Source organism: Hyperolius riggenbachi, chromosome 2 (assembly GCF_040937935.1).
Source record: "Hyperolius riggenbachi isolate aHypRig1 chromosome 2, aHypRig1.pri, whole genome shotgun sequence".
NCBI lineage: Eukaryota > Metazoa > Chordata > Amphibia > Anura > Hyperoliidae > Hyperolius > Hyperolius riggenbachi.
In genome coordinates, this window is record NC_090647.1 from 225,917,697 (window position 1) to 225,932,718 (window position 15,022).

The 15,022-nt window shown below is 39.5% G+C and overlaps 1 long non-coding RNA gene across 1 annotated transcript in view; it reads right to left on the minus strand.

The window, feature by feature from the left end:
- LOC137544234 (uncharacterized) overlaps positions 1–12,134 on the minus strand; it is a 314,438-nt gene extending 302,304 nt beyond the window's left edge. Inside the window, exon 1 of the long non-coding RNA XR_011025789.1 lies at positions 12,014–12,134. This is a non-coding gene — a long non-coding RNA (uncharacterized lncRNA). The remainder of the gene's footprint in view (positions 1–12,013) is intronic.
- Positions 12,135–15,022: the final 2,888 nt, after the last annotated feature.

Sequence of the window (15,022 nt, forward strand, 5' to 3'; positions counted from 1 at the left end):
CTACAATGCTACATGCTGAAGCCAGCCTAGCATGTACCATTGTGATATACCCAAGAGAAAAATGATCTCTCTCTCTCTCTCTCTCTCTCTCTCTCTCTCTCTCTCTCTCTCTCTCTCTCTCTCTCTCTCTCTCTCTCATTGAAGTAAATTTTCAGCTTAAAACCATCTAGTTTTTCTGGTGCGTGTACATGCCTGCCTAATTTTTCTGGCTGCACTGCAGCTGTAACAACAAAACAAAAAGCATGTACATGTGCCAATTCCCCTTCGTGATTATTACCTTGCCGTGGTGAAGGGGCTTGCGTATCACAATGAAGCTATGACTGCCGGCTATATGAGTGTCTCGGGGGTGTCACACCGAAGATAATAAGGTTGATGCTTCATTGTGGACAGACCAAAAGTCACTGTTGTTCTATCATTGAGCTACCACAGCCCGGTGACCATATGGGCTTGAAAACCACCACGGCCTGCACTCTGGCCATGGTGCGCACCAGTCCAGCACGGCCGTCACTACACAAACAGCTGTTTGCTGTGCGTTACACAGTGAGTTTGGTGTGTCAGTGTGAAGCAGTACTCTAATTAAACTCCCTGATTGATGTATACACATGCAACATGTTTTAAAACACTTTAGGTCTGCAATTTAGCATTCAGTGTGATTTCTGCCCTTAAAACGCTGCTTTGCATGAAATTCAGATTTTTCCCTGGGACTTTTGGCATCTATCCCACTCCGCCATGCCCCCCTCCAGGTGTTAGACCCCTTGAAACATCTTTTCCATCACTTTTGTGGCCAGCATACATTTTTCTAGCTTTCAAAGTTCGCCTCCCCCTTAAAGTCTATTGCGGTTCGCAAAAGTTCGCGCAAACCGAACTTTCGCGGATGTTCGCGAACTAAAAATCGGAGGTTCGGGCCATCTCTAGTAAAGAATAAAGGAAATACTGAGACTCCCCTATGAGTAGATGGACTACTCCTAATTCTGTCAGGTCTGTCAACATTGCATTGCCAACTGTAAGCAACAGCAACACAGGCAAAACGTAATTGATATTGATTTTTATATGTATGTATTTTAAATTGTACAATTTTTTTTTACAATAGTGGTCCTTTAAATGTATTCATCTAGGTCTGATGACTAGGTGACTATTTGATTTTCTCCTTATTAAAAGGATGACTATATAGGCCATATAGGCCATAAGCCCTTCAATAATACCTTTTCTGCCTCTCTTGGGGAAATGGAGATTAAGAAAGTGTGCTTTGTGAGGGTTAAGAAAATCCTCATGAATTGCATGTTTAAAGCTTTGTGAGTTGGCATGGCATGGAGGGTGAAACATACACTCACTAATGGCCATTTTTAACCTACTTTTTAAATAAAATACTGTTATTTTACATTTTTTAAAACACCCTTTTCAGTGTTTTAACCACTTGAGGACTGCAGGGCTAAACCCCCCTAGTGACCAGGCAATTTTTAGCTAAATTGGCCACTGCAGCTTTAAGGCCAAGCTGCAGGGCCGCACAACTCAGCACACAAGTGATCCCCCCCTTTTCTCCCCACCAACAGAGCTCTCTGTTGGTGGGGTCTGATCGCTCCCCCCATGTTTATTTTTTTTTAAATAAATATTATTGTTTTGTTTTTTTGTTAAAAAACCCTGTTTCTTTAAGTTTATTCCCTCCCTCCCTCCCTCCCTCCCCACAGCCAGCCAATTATGGCGATCGGCTGTCATAGGCTTCTGCCTATGAGAGCCGATCGCTCTCTTGTCCCCCATGGGGACAGCCGTGTCACACGGCTGTCCCCAGTGCAGCGCTGCAGCTCATCGCAGCGCTGCACCTAGTAAATAGACGGCGTGATCGCCGTCTAACAGTCTCCCGAGCGGCAATAGCCGCTCGGAGGTTGAAGGCGGTGCGGAGCTCCGCCCTCCGAGCATGAGATGCGCGCGCACCATGCGCGCGATCTCATGCAAAACAGAGCCCCAGGACTTTACGCCAATTGGCGTTAGGCGGTCCTGGGGCTGCTGCCGCGGCCACGCCTACTGGCGTGACGCGGGCGGCAGAAGGTTAAAAACACAAACAAAAATAACATTTTCCTTTTCAGCAGCATGTTAGAAAAAACGCATACTTTGAGCTAAAAATATTTTTAGGATTTATTTTATCCAATATGTTTAGGATTTAAAATTCTAATCATGTCTATCAAGTAAAGTGCAGAAAAGTTATCATGCAGTATTACAAATTTAAATAACAGATACACAAAATTTAAAAAAAAAAAAAAAAAAAAAAATTAGGAAATAAAAAAAAAGTCCATAACTTCCAGACAAAAGAGAAATGGGAATAAACTGTAAATGCAAAAAAATACAGTCTACAGGAAGCCTCCTTTATGACATGAAAACAACTGCAAATGTCTTTATATGCTACAGTCCCAATGGAGCGTGTGCTGACTACTTCTGTTCACAACCTCTTTGTTGAAATTAACAGCACACTCTTCAATGGTTCAAGGTCATTTGTAATTACAATCTTTAGTCATTTTGCCTCTTCTTCAAACACTGTTGTCCCGAGGATGCTTCTAAGCTGCAATGTGACAAAGAACGGCTTGTGCAGAAGATTCTGAAGCTGTCATCCTCAGAACAACTCAATGCACAATGACAGGACAAAGGTTAACTGACTGGTTATAGAGTTGCAAATATAAGCCATTTTGTGTTTGAGTGAATAAAAAGAGAAATGTGTGCCAGAATGACATTTTCAATAAACATAATTTAATTTCATAAATTAAATCAGCAGCATTTCAATGTTTTGTACTGTGTTTCAACTTTGAGTTACCTTCTGGGCCTCCATCTGTCAATATAGGAGTGTTACTAGTACTACTTCCCATGAGTTAAATATGATAGAATTATCATATGTAGTTGTGATAGCACTTCCCTCAGCAGATTTTTGGAAATGAAATACACAAAGCAAAATGTTTAATATGCTACACTGTTATACATAGATTATCAATAAATGTAATGGTTTATATTAAGCACTGATTTTATCTCTACATTAACCTTCCATCGCATATTAAAATGTGACACCCAGCGATACCATAGTTAAAAAAAAAAAAAAAAGTGATTAGAATTAAAGTCAATTTTTACACTTAATGAATATCTGGTGAATAGTTTAGTTCCATGTTTTTGATCTATATTTTCTTTCTGCATCAGTTATATCAGAAATGAAACTTTGATTTCACCAACCCCTCAGTTAGTTCCTTTCTGCCCAGACTGGGTTTCAAATAAGATCTCTTCATTCCCCAGTTAAATTTTATTTTTTCAGATTACAATTTCTAGATAAATCTAAAAGAATGTGTTCTTGAAAGCTAACACGTATACCATGTTACATGTGGGGACAGTGTAATCAATAGGGGTTAAAAAAATTGCAGTACCCCAAACCTCAAATTGTATTCTAAATGTTATATTAATGCATCATGGAGATGGTATTCATTAGGATGGTATACATAAAGAATTACCCCCCCCCCTCTGAGTTGCTACGACTCGGAGGGGGAAGTGTAGTTAATGCCACGGGGGATTTGAGCGGCATCAGGGAGAGCTGTGCCCCCAGATTACCCACCCAGCTCGCCCCTGGCGGCATACATACTGTATATGTATGCAGAAAAAAGTCAAATTTTACGGGAACCCATTTTTTTCTATGCTTTACTATATAAAATAATAATTCAGGCAATACATTTCCCCCATAAATGTTTATTGCAAATACTGTGGGCCATATGCAATTCACTTTTTCACCTGTGTTTTCTCCTAGGTGATATTTTTAAACTTGTCAATAAAATGCCTTGTAAGCCCCAGAAGGCAAGAAAATGATTAAAATAATTTTGATAATACTTCCAACTTTTTGGTACTTTTTGGTTGAAAAGTACTGGAAAGTTATTTAAAATCAAAGATGAAAAATTATCTCCTAGGTGAAAACTCAGGTGAAAAAGAGAATTGCATACGGCCCCGTATGTCTCATATTCTGAAACCTGAAATAAATGTAACCCTACCTCAATACTGCAGTGACCTTAATACTTCAGAGCTTGGTACCATAAATAATTAATAAAAAATAAGAATGGGTAAATGTGATATAATTCAAATTCAGCCAAAATTGCTGAATTAATGCACGGAACTCCAAAAATGTGTAAGTAATCTGAATTTAACATGTTTGAATTGGTGACATTTAAAAAAAATGTAGAGAGAGAGTGGTATATGCGCTCCTCAGCAGACACTTATATAACAAAGGAAAAACACTTATAGGGAAAAAAACAATAATAGCTCCAGGGGTTAATGTTCCAAACGCACAAACTGGTGGATCGCTGAACTAATGAGTGAGTATTGACACCCTATACAGATGTAGATGAATTAAGTTTAGCGCTCTACATCAGCCAGACACAAGTCCAAAAGTTCAAAGATTTAACCACAACACAGTTCTTTAGCATAGAAGTCCACTTTAACTTCACAATGTCAGGCTTCCATCCCAATAGAAGCTGTGTTTTAGTCTATTAAGGGAGAAGACTCTGCTCGATCAAGGAAAGTGAACTGCATTATCAATGTGCTGAACGCTGGTCTATGATATGGTCAGCAATTTGATCCGGTGAGCTAGCATCCAAATAAGTGTGTACACTGGGAGTGGTGTATTTACATTGTAATGTACCCAGTGATGATTTCTGAGCAGTGTATCAGTTCTGGAAACATTAGAAGAAGTTTCTGCACAGTCAGGAAATGTTTACATTCCTCCCTGCTACACTAAAGTAAACACAAGATAATGTTAAAAGCAGTTTAGATGCGGATCTCCCTGCAGGGAGTTTTCTATTGAAAAAGTAAGCCCTGTGTTTTAACCCTTTAAACCCAAAAAATTGTGGTAGTATATTATAGGCTGTAAATAATCTTTTATTGCAAAGAAGAAATGATGGGTTTTATACCACTTTAACAAACAGCTTTTATTTTTATCTTGTCCCTCTCTCAACTAATTTTTCGCTTTCGCATGCAGGCCCAAGGTGGATATGTAAATAGAGAATGGGACAGTTTTACAGCATGGTACTAAGGATGAGACTAAAATTTCCAATTTCCGCAGTAAATCGGAAATCAGAAAATTGGAAATACTCTGTAGTATTGGACCAATAAGAGAATGCAGTGATTTTGCACAAAAAACTTTGAAAACTTTAGGCCAATCAGAAGACTTGAAAATACTCCAGATATCCGAGTCTTTTGATTGGCCTAAAATTACCATGGCAATTCTATTTCTGTTTTATAAATTATACATTCTCTGATTGGTTGAATGCTTCTGAGGGCTGTGATTGGCCTAAAATTACCAAGTTGTGGTTCCAATGCCGATTTTCCAATCAGAAAGCCGCATGACATCTCACACTTCAATCCTTTGGTCCTCTTCCTCCTCACAAAGACATGTCTCTACAGCTTTGGCCCTTCAATGCTGCCCAAAAGATTGAGCCTTATGAGGGTGTAGGATTGTTATTACACAAATATGGCATGGGAACTTTATTAAAAGATATGTTTAAAACTTGTTTCTATTTGAAATAATATGTGTTTCTCTCATTTACGTCTTAACTTTTTTTTTTTGGAATAGACAAAGAGTACCGGTACTTATGTTCCTCAGTACTTTTTTAACCTGGGGATGGCAGATATATTTAGTTAAGTAGTAGATGATATACAGAGTGTATAAAAATCCAAGGGGACATGTAGCATTCACACACCCTGATGAGATGTCCACGAAGTATGTAAAACATCAGTGGGCGGGGCCTGCATAGTACACGCAAGTGCACACTGCAAGCAGCAGACTGCTTTGATGTTCAAGTGACTTAATGGGAACATGGAGATGATCCATCATATTGTGACTAACCCCTTCTTACTTAATTGAACTGTGCCCACATTTTGGTGAGTTCCATACACATGATCCATTGGTACGGACTCCCTGATCTGCTGCAATCTTTGTGTGAACATTGATTTTGTGACTTATAACTTTGAGACAAGCACAAATGAAATGACAACATATTCATCTGTAAGACCATTAACAAGCTACCCACTCCAAGATCTCCAATCTAATAGTCTGCATGTGGTGTATGGCTGCAAGTAATGCCTGAATGCTGGCTATTAATTGTATTAGCATGGCTACTTTGCAAGTGCTAATTGTATAACCCTGCTTAAATAAAATGTGCGTTTTGTTTTTATTTGAATTTTGATCTCAGAGTTTGTATTCCCCCTACATGTGGGCAAAAGGCCCATTTTCCACTGATTTTTCCAGTAATTGATTGAAAATATTTGTAAGATATCTTTATGTACCCTTATATCTTTAGGTACCCCCCCTCCCCCAGGGGCCTACCATTTTTGAGTAGTGACCCACATGCGCACTTGTTTCCTATAGGTTTAAAAATGTAATTTCCTAGGAAAATTAAAACATTTTTTTTAAAAAGCTAGAATTTTTTTATTGTATTTTGTAGTTATTTTTTTTACATTTCCACACAAGTTTTCTCACTTCCATAGCACATTTGGTGACAATAGCAAGTTAGGGTTTTCCAATTCAACTCAGAAAGCCTTTTCCTTATACTTCAATGCCTTTTGGTTGAAAGTTGAATTTTTGGCAGGAAAAAAAATCTACTTTGCAGAATTCAAAAGGAAGGACCAAAATGCAAATTAAAGTTGCGAAGTTAAATTTCTTTAAAAATGTAAGTGCTTCACTTCTACTAAAAATATGGCACAGTATGTCCCTGACACTACATTCAGTAATAATTTTGTTGCTATGCACTTTGGGTCTTACTGGAGAAAAGTGTTATACTAATGTTTTGTTGTTGTTGTTGTTGCTATCCTCTAAGTATCAGGTGCCAAATTATAAAAGGATGGCAGTAAATATTATATTATTTAGGTAAATTATTATAGATCCTGTACCTTCAAAAGTTGTTAAAGCTGGCAGTTTGGGATTATTTACAACTTTTTCCTGGGAGTCATGATTTCTATGGGTGATTTTAGTAACGCTGTAAATGTCCTTTAAGACAGGGGACCCCATTTTTTCGGCAGTTTCTTCAATGGAGAGATCTTACAATATTAATTTGTCAAGAAACAGTAATTTATTATTTATACTTTTCCTCACAGTCACATTTAGTATCCTAGTTTGGGTGACAGCAAGGGACTGAGAACTGTTTAGGAAAGACTATACTCAGTGAGAAAGTTCAGAGAAGTTTATTGATGTATTTTAGGATTGATAGTGGTACCTTAACTGACATTATTTTATAAATTTTTACAAGGATAACTAAGGTTTAATTTACAGCAGAAGAAAAGCTCCTTTTTGTCGAAGAAAAGAAGTGAACACAAGTGGGGCTTACTCAGGAAATAGATATTATTGGTATTTTTCAAGAATAGTATTGATATTTGAAAATTAAACAGAGATGATAACAAGTTAGAGTATTTCAGAGTTCTCCTCAGCCAGAGTTTCTGAGGGCTCAAACCCACTAGAAGCCTTGTCTAAGCACAAGTGATTTGAAAACCTCTTGCTAATGCAATGCTATGGGAGATTTTTATAAAATCACATTGCACAAGTGGGAGCACACCCATATCGTTACATTTGCAAAAGCTTTTCAAATCACAAAAGAGCACTTCTAGTGTTTCACTTTTTTAATGCGAAATTCAGAATCAATTTTATTTCGCCAAGTAAGTTTGCACCTACAAGGAATTTGTCTTGGCAGTTGCTTAACAAACACAAACAAAAACAATACAAGGACAGACAGTGTGTATATTACAAGTCAAGGACATTATGCAAGTATAGTGGCAGTAAGCAATATGAGAATTGTTCATTTACAGTTCTGTGCTGATTACTTTCAAGTCCTAGCAGCTCTAGCGGGGTTCTGCATTTAGTATGGCTACCGCTTGAGGAAAAAAGCTGTTCCTGTGTCTAGAGGTTTTGGTAGCGATTGACGAGAATCTTACTCCTGAAGGCAAGAGCTGGAAGATGGAGTGAGCTGGGTGAGAGGGGTCAGAGGCAATTTTGGTTGCTCTCTTTCTACACCTGCTAGCGTAAAGATCCTGCAGGGAAGGTAAGCTACAGCCAATTATCCTTTCCGCTGTTCGGATGATGCGCTGCAGCCTCACCTTTTCTAATGTTGAGCAGGAGCCGAACCATACAGTCATAGATGATGTTATGGTGGATTCAATGATTGCAGTGTAGAACTGTACCATTATATTTTGAGGTAGGCCAAACTTTTCCAGCTGGCGTAGATGGTACATCCTCTGTTGCGCTTTCTTGACAATAGTGGCAGTGTTGTTGTCCCATTTTAGGTTGTGTGAGATTGTAGGCCCAAGAAACTTGAATGACTCTACCTGGGTTATTGTGGATCCATTTATGGTTAAGGGGAGGTGCTGGTGGGGGAGATCTCCTAAAGTCTATTATCATCTCCATGGTTTTGAGAGCATTTAGTTCCAAGTTGTTGCTGCTGCACCAGGAGGAAAGCTGTCCCACCATATGCATGTATACAGACTCGTCCCCGTTTTGTATGAGAGCAACTACTGTTGTGTCATCTGCAAACTTCAGAACCTTAACAGATGGATCTGTGGAGATGCAGTCATTGGTGTACAGTGAGTAGAGCAGTGGGGAAAGCACGCAGCCCTGGGGTGCACCAGTACTGACTGTCAGAGAGCTTGATGTGTGCTTCCCAAGTCTGACCTGCTGTCTCCTGTCGGTTAAGAAATCCGTTATCCATTTGCAGATGGATTGTGAAAATTCATGTATTTTTATGCTGCATAGCAACGTGACATCACTGTGACTACACGGAAAAAAAGGAAGAAGCATTTTACATGCAAAAATGGATGCAAACATTTGCATTGAAACTATGAAAATACGCATTTTTAACTGTCTGTGTGGTGCAAAAATCTGTAGCATGCAGTCCATATTTTTTCTGTGTTGCAATGTATTTGGAAAAATGCATTTACTAGAAAAAAATTTAATGGAAACGACTCCATTAAACGGCATTGGGTTCAGTGTTAATGCAAATATTCACATTGCAATTTCACACTGCAAAATATACAAATTAAGTGCAAAAAATGTTCTTAAACTGTTCCACTTTGCTACTTATTCTGTCATTAAAAATGCACGTCTTCATATTTTTTTTTCTAGTTACAAAGCCTCATCCTTATTATGAAGATGACAAACAAATTCCACCTTTAGTACCCACCATTCTCCTATTGCGCCTCCTTTCATACTGAAGAGTGGAAGAGGCGCTATATCTGGCTCTTGACCCGACTTTGCTCCCTCCAAAAACTGTTTGCCTGAAGAAGCGGGACTGTTACCCGTGAAACGCGTTGCACTATTGGAGCTCTTAAAAAATGTTACTTTAAACTTGAAGTAACCTGCCTGTTGTCTGGCCATTTTTTCAGAAGGGAGGTGAGTCCACCCACTTCCCCCTTTTTAACAATTTTAACAAATTTTACTCTAGTTGGCGCCTCTGTTATACCACATAATTGTTTAGTCCACCCTTGGTGGAGGGGTGTATCCCCATTTCCTTCTATCTACAGAGAGCGACTTCTGAACCCTGAGCGAGGTCAGGTTACAATTCTCCCCGCCTGCTTATCCAGTGGTTGCCTTGGAGGCAACCCGTCCTTGTGAGTATAACCATTGTGTGTGTTTGCATCAGACATCACCTCATTAACATACTACACCATATCGGGCTCTCGGTTCTCCCCCTTTCTTTCAAGCTCATATCATGAGGGTTGCATGGTGAGTTGTTACTTTGAACCTGCTGAATGGCTGAAGGGTGGCAGTTTCATGTGGGTAAGGTGGGAATTGTACAGTACTCAGTCATTGATCTCAGGCTCAGTGGGATACAAGGTAGGGGATTCTTTTTTTATTTAAGTGGTTGTGTGTGTGTGTGTGTGTGTGTGTGTGTGTGTGTGTGTGTGTGTGTGTGTGTGTGTGTGTGTGTGTGTGTGTGTGTGTGTGTGTGTGTGTGTGTGTGTGTGCGTGCGCGTGTGTGTGTGTTTACTTTTAATTATTTGTGGGAATAGGTAAAGTGTACCTCTATACCAGTTTAAAAGCCGTGGGAGTAATGTATATTATTAAAATATACAGTAATTACATGTAATTAATAATTATAATAAAAATAGAATTATTTTATGAAAGGGGGCTCACGGATTTCACCATAAGTCAGCCCCATAAATCAAATTCCCCTGGTGTGGAGGTAAATGTTCCCATCTCCCTGAGCATGGGGGAAGAATACATCCTATGTATTTCACATAAACACAGGGGTTTTGCAAGACTGGAGAAATAATTCTTCCTCTCTTTTGGAAAGGTGGTCAATGTCATGGACCTTGCCACTTATTCAGAGGATGGATGGCCACACTGCCTGGGTGAGCCATTCTGACAATACCAGCCTACTTGGAGGACAAGGGATTAAAGATGGTTTAAGGGGTAGGTCGAAATATAAAAAAAATCAAAATGTCATTAAGAAAAAACTAGAGCAAAAAAGGCCATCCTAAGATAAACGTATAACCTTTTTGCCTTAATTGAAGATATGCAGATCCTTATTTGCATGGGTAACAATCACCAGTTGACAATTGTTACTGCATCAGACCCCTATCTCAACAAGATCAAAAAGAAGCATAATGTAGCTTACAGATTTAAAGAGGAACTTTACTGACAGATAATAGGGAAAAAAATAAATCAAGACATTGCAAAGTGAGAAGTTACAAAATAGAATATAGATCAAGAAATGAATGATCATCATTCACTAAGCTTATCTCCTGTCTATAATAATTATTTTGACCTATTTGTACTGTTATCACCATGGTGATAGATTATTTAGTATTTGATAAGCAATTTAGGTCATGCAATCCTTAAAATAAAGATTCTGTCCTTAAGTTAAAGAGTTATACCTAAAGTTAACGACTGAATCCTTAAATTAATGACTGAATTCTAAACTTAAAGGCAGCATGTTAACTCACAGAGAGGAATGCAAATGATAACAACTCTAAAGTGTATTAGGAATTATTACCTGGCTGGAGCTGTTGTTAAGTGGAATGTTACTAGAAACTGCAATGTAAAGTAGAGGATTCTGAAAGGTCTGCTTTATTTGTTAGTATTTTATACATAAGGGGACTATATATAGAGAAATACACAGCAGGAACATAAGAAGAGAGGAAAAGAGAGGCATCAAGTATACGTATACAAAGACACACAGGCACAGACACACACACAAAAGACACAGAGAGACATAGTCACTCTTTCTTTCTCCTTCCCTGGATGGCATAAAAAAGATACTGCTGCAGGCTGGCTGTTGTCTTACTGGCAGAGGAGGCTGCAGGATGAGCGGAACTACATTCTAGCTCCGTGTGCTACTCCACTCCCTATCTACTGCATGTAAAAATGACTGAAGCGGTAACTTAACCTCCCTAGCATTGAGGATGAGCCTGACTTATCCTAAAAAATCTAGCTAATAGTGTTAAGGATGAGTCCGGCTTGTCCAGTAATTGCAATTATTCACCTGCGGCATTGCTGGAGTGCAGGATCCCCCGCGGCTTCCCTGTGCGTGGATTCTCATCTTCTAAGCAGCAATTCCCAATGGCAATCTCCACTTCCCCCTTCTTCATCCGCTTCCTGTCCCTCGGCGATCACGTCTCCCGGCATGTCCCTCTGATGATGCTGCGTGTGCCCCCTTGGGTCAGGCTCACACAGCGTCATCAATTCAGACAGCAGATTCAAATTTCAAACATCTGTAGGGGCCGCGCATGTGCAGAAGAGCTGACTGGCGTGTCTGAGGCAGATTACCAGGACTGATCATGGCTGAAGGGAGGCACTCAGGAGGGTGGCGAGGGGCACATCGGTGCTCATTGGTCTGGAGGAAGCCTCGGGTAAGTATAACATCTTTTTATTATGACATCTCAGGTACACTTTAGTGAGCTTTTTTCAATTTAATGAATCAACATTAAATATAAGCACTTTGTTAACAGGGAGGATGGTATAGCAAACAAAAAAAAGTTACTTTAAATAAAATAGAGGAAGCATAAATAAACACACCTCAACATTTATGAATCTCTGCAACTGAGTTTCCTAAATTTCCTTCTGGCAGGTTGACTGTGTAGAGAATGGTTGTTTGCGGTCAAAGGCTTGAAGCTGTTGTATCTCTGCAGCAGTGCTGCCGCTACTGATCTGTGAACATGACATGCCTGATAATACTGCATTGCCATAGCAACAACAAACATGGGGCAAAATTCTATTAGCTAGAGTGACTCAGTAAGTCAAAGAGATAATGTGATGGGTCTGGCCAGCTGCCTGACACAGGCTTATGTGAAAGTCGTGGTGATTTAACTTGTATTTCATTTTCCTATAGCAACTTTTACACTTATATAACTAAAAGCAATGGTGTTACTATACTTGCACTTAGTGCCTTCTTGCTTCTTGCATTCCAAAGAGATTAACATTTTTTTTTCATTTTATGAAGAATAAAAGACAAAATGTACCAATATAAAGGTCATTTATGAATATCTGGGAAGGGTTATATGCATTTGACAGGCATTTTTCATATCTTACAGCAAGTACTCAGTATTTTAATGAGAAGTTTGTTCCTATATAAAATTATCCTCAATGAAATTTGAATGCTCCTTCTGTGAATGAATACTAGGAAACTGCACTATTTCCGGACCTTGTTGATTGAAATCTACACCCTGTTTTGATCCTGTTATACCTGTTATACCTGCCAATGTATAGATTTCAAACATCCCGCCGCAGATCACATGCCCTGCTGTTGGTATGACAGCAGATCTGTGTGAGCCGGTCAGGAGAAGATTTCATTGGCTCCTGATCCTGTCATCACTGTAAGCCAATCTAATTGTCTTACTTTGATAGACAGCGTCAGGAGCCAATGAAAGTGGCTCCTGACCTGCTCACACAGCTCTGCCGTCATAGTGACGGCAGAGAGAGGTTATGCGGGGATGGAGGAGCGGTGTGACTGGCAGGAGTGGTGGGTATGTGCGGCAATTCGTCGTCGAGAGGCGCCGTTCTTTGGTACCAGCAGTCTCTGGTCCTTGAAGGGGCAGGGACTGCTGGTATGGAAGTGATTAAACAATTTGTAATCCCGTTTTGTAAAAAGTGATGAAAATGCACAGCATATTAGTATTACACAAGACATTTTGTAACTTAATGATATTAAAAATAATCTTTTTTCATTTGCAGACAGGTTTGATTTTTGACATAATTAACCTAATAGCAGCTTCAAACAAGATGCTTAGTTTGAACGCTGCTGGTGCAGTGACAGCCGCTGTAGGCATATCTCCTTTGGCAGGAGCAGCCAAACGAGTGTGTGGCAGTAAGTTATATTTTCCTGTTCCGGATGGCTTCTTCTCTTCCTCCACTGCTGGCTCTGAACTTCCAGCAGGTCTTCTGGGTCTCAATCACATCCAATCACATGATATGACATGTGATCAGGATCCAGCAGACCATGTCAGCGTTACAGCTCCACTCGGTGGTGGAAGAAGGGTGGCGTTGTAACACTGACATGGTCTCCTGGATCCCGATCACATGTCACATGTGATTGGAACTGAGAAGACATGTCAGGAGTACACTGCCTCTGCTGAGGAAGAAGAAGAAGCCCATACAGCCGTCTGGAGTCTCCGGACAGGTATGTATGAGAGTTTCCTGCCACCACTCTACCCTGCTGCCACACAACCTGCCGAGCTTACCAGGCTGGGGAAGGCCCACTTCCCAAGCAGCAGGAAAAATGCAGCACTGCAGCCAAATAAAGTTTTACTCTATTTGGCTGCTAAAGGGTTAAGAAACGTCAGATTTATAGCAGCTAGATAGAATGTGTTAGAGCTATAGTTATAATACTTATATCTATATTGTAAAGCATGTAGCACAACACCATATTCCTAACAAAAAGTTGTCACAATGAGCAAGAAGCCTGGTTTCTCTTTTTGTGATCTCTCAACTGACACTAGGGGTCTAATTTAATTCTAAAAGATAAAAAAGGCTCACTGCATGAGAATCTCTTTCCGCTCTGCACCACATACAAGTTACAAGGTGGTTGTTAAAGCACCCAAAGCATATGTGAGCGTAGACTCTCCTAATACATTGAACTGATCAATTTGAGCATTACAAGACTGAATTTTAAGGAAAGGGCTGGACTATTTCTATTTTCTAATGCTTTTGTAAAGCTGTCTTCAGCACCACTCATCGCATATTCATAACTCAGAGCTTCATTTTTCTTAAAATCTTTAAAAAATATTCTTAATAATTACATAGACCCTAACACAAAGCCTATTTAACCCATCGTTAACCATGTATGATGGTACTGCCAAAATGCCTGAACAAGAAAGCTACCCCATCTGAACAATATTAGCTGGCATGGTTGATGAAATGGTGAGAAGAACACTGCAAGAAGGGGCTGAAATCTTACAAACCCCCTTGTCTGTGTTAAAGGATACCCGAAGTGACATGTGACATTATGAGATAGACATGAGCATGTACAGTGCCAAGCACACTAATAACTATGCTGTGTTCCTTTTTTTCTTTCTCTGCCTGAAATAGTTAAATATTAGGTATGGCTGACTCAGTCCTGACTCAAGACAGGAAGTGACTACAGTGTGACCCTCACTGATAAGAAATTCCAACTATAAAACACTTTCCTAGCAGAAAATGGCTTCTGAGAGCAGGCAAGAGATAAAAGGGTAAATGGTTCATAGATTTTAGCTCTGGAATACTTCAATGAATGTGTCATTAAGCAAAAACAATAAAACAGTTAAAAATTAAAAGTAGATTTAAACATACAATACAACTGGAATATCTTAAAAAGTCATTTTTAGGAGAAGGAAGATAGATACAATCTTTTATTTCACTAGTTTATTTTCACTTTGGGTGTCCATTAAGTACAGGGGGCTTATCCTCTTCTAGTTTTTGAAGTGGGAGTAACTATCCCTATGCAGGTCTTGGGTGGACTTTTGGTGGAATCTGGGTGTCCATTTTAATGAGGAAAACCAGATGTCCGACTGCCTCTTAGGTTGATAGGTAAAGAGGTCATTTATGACCACC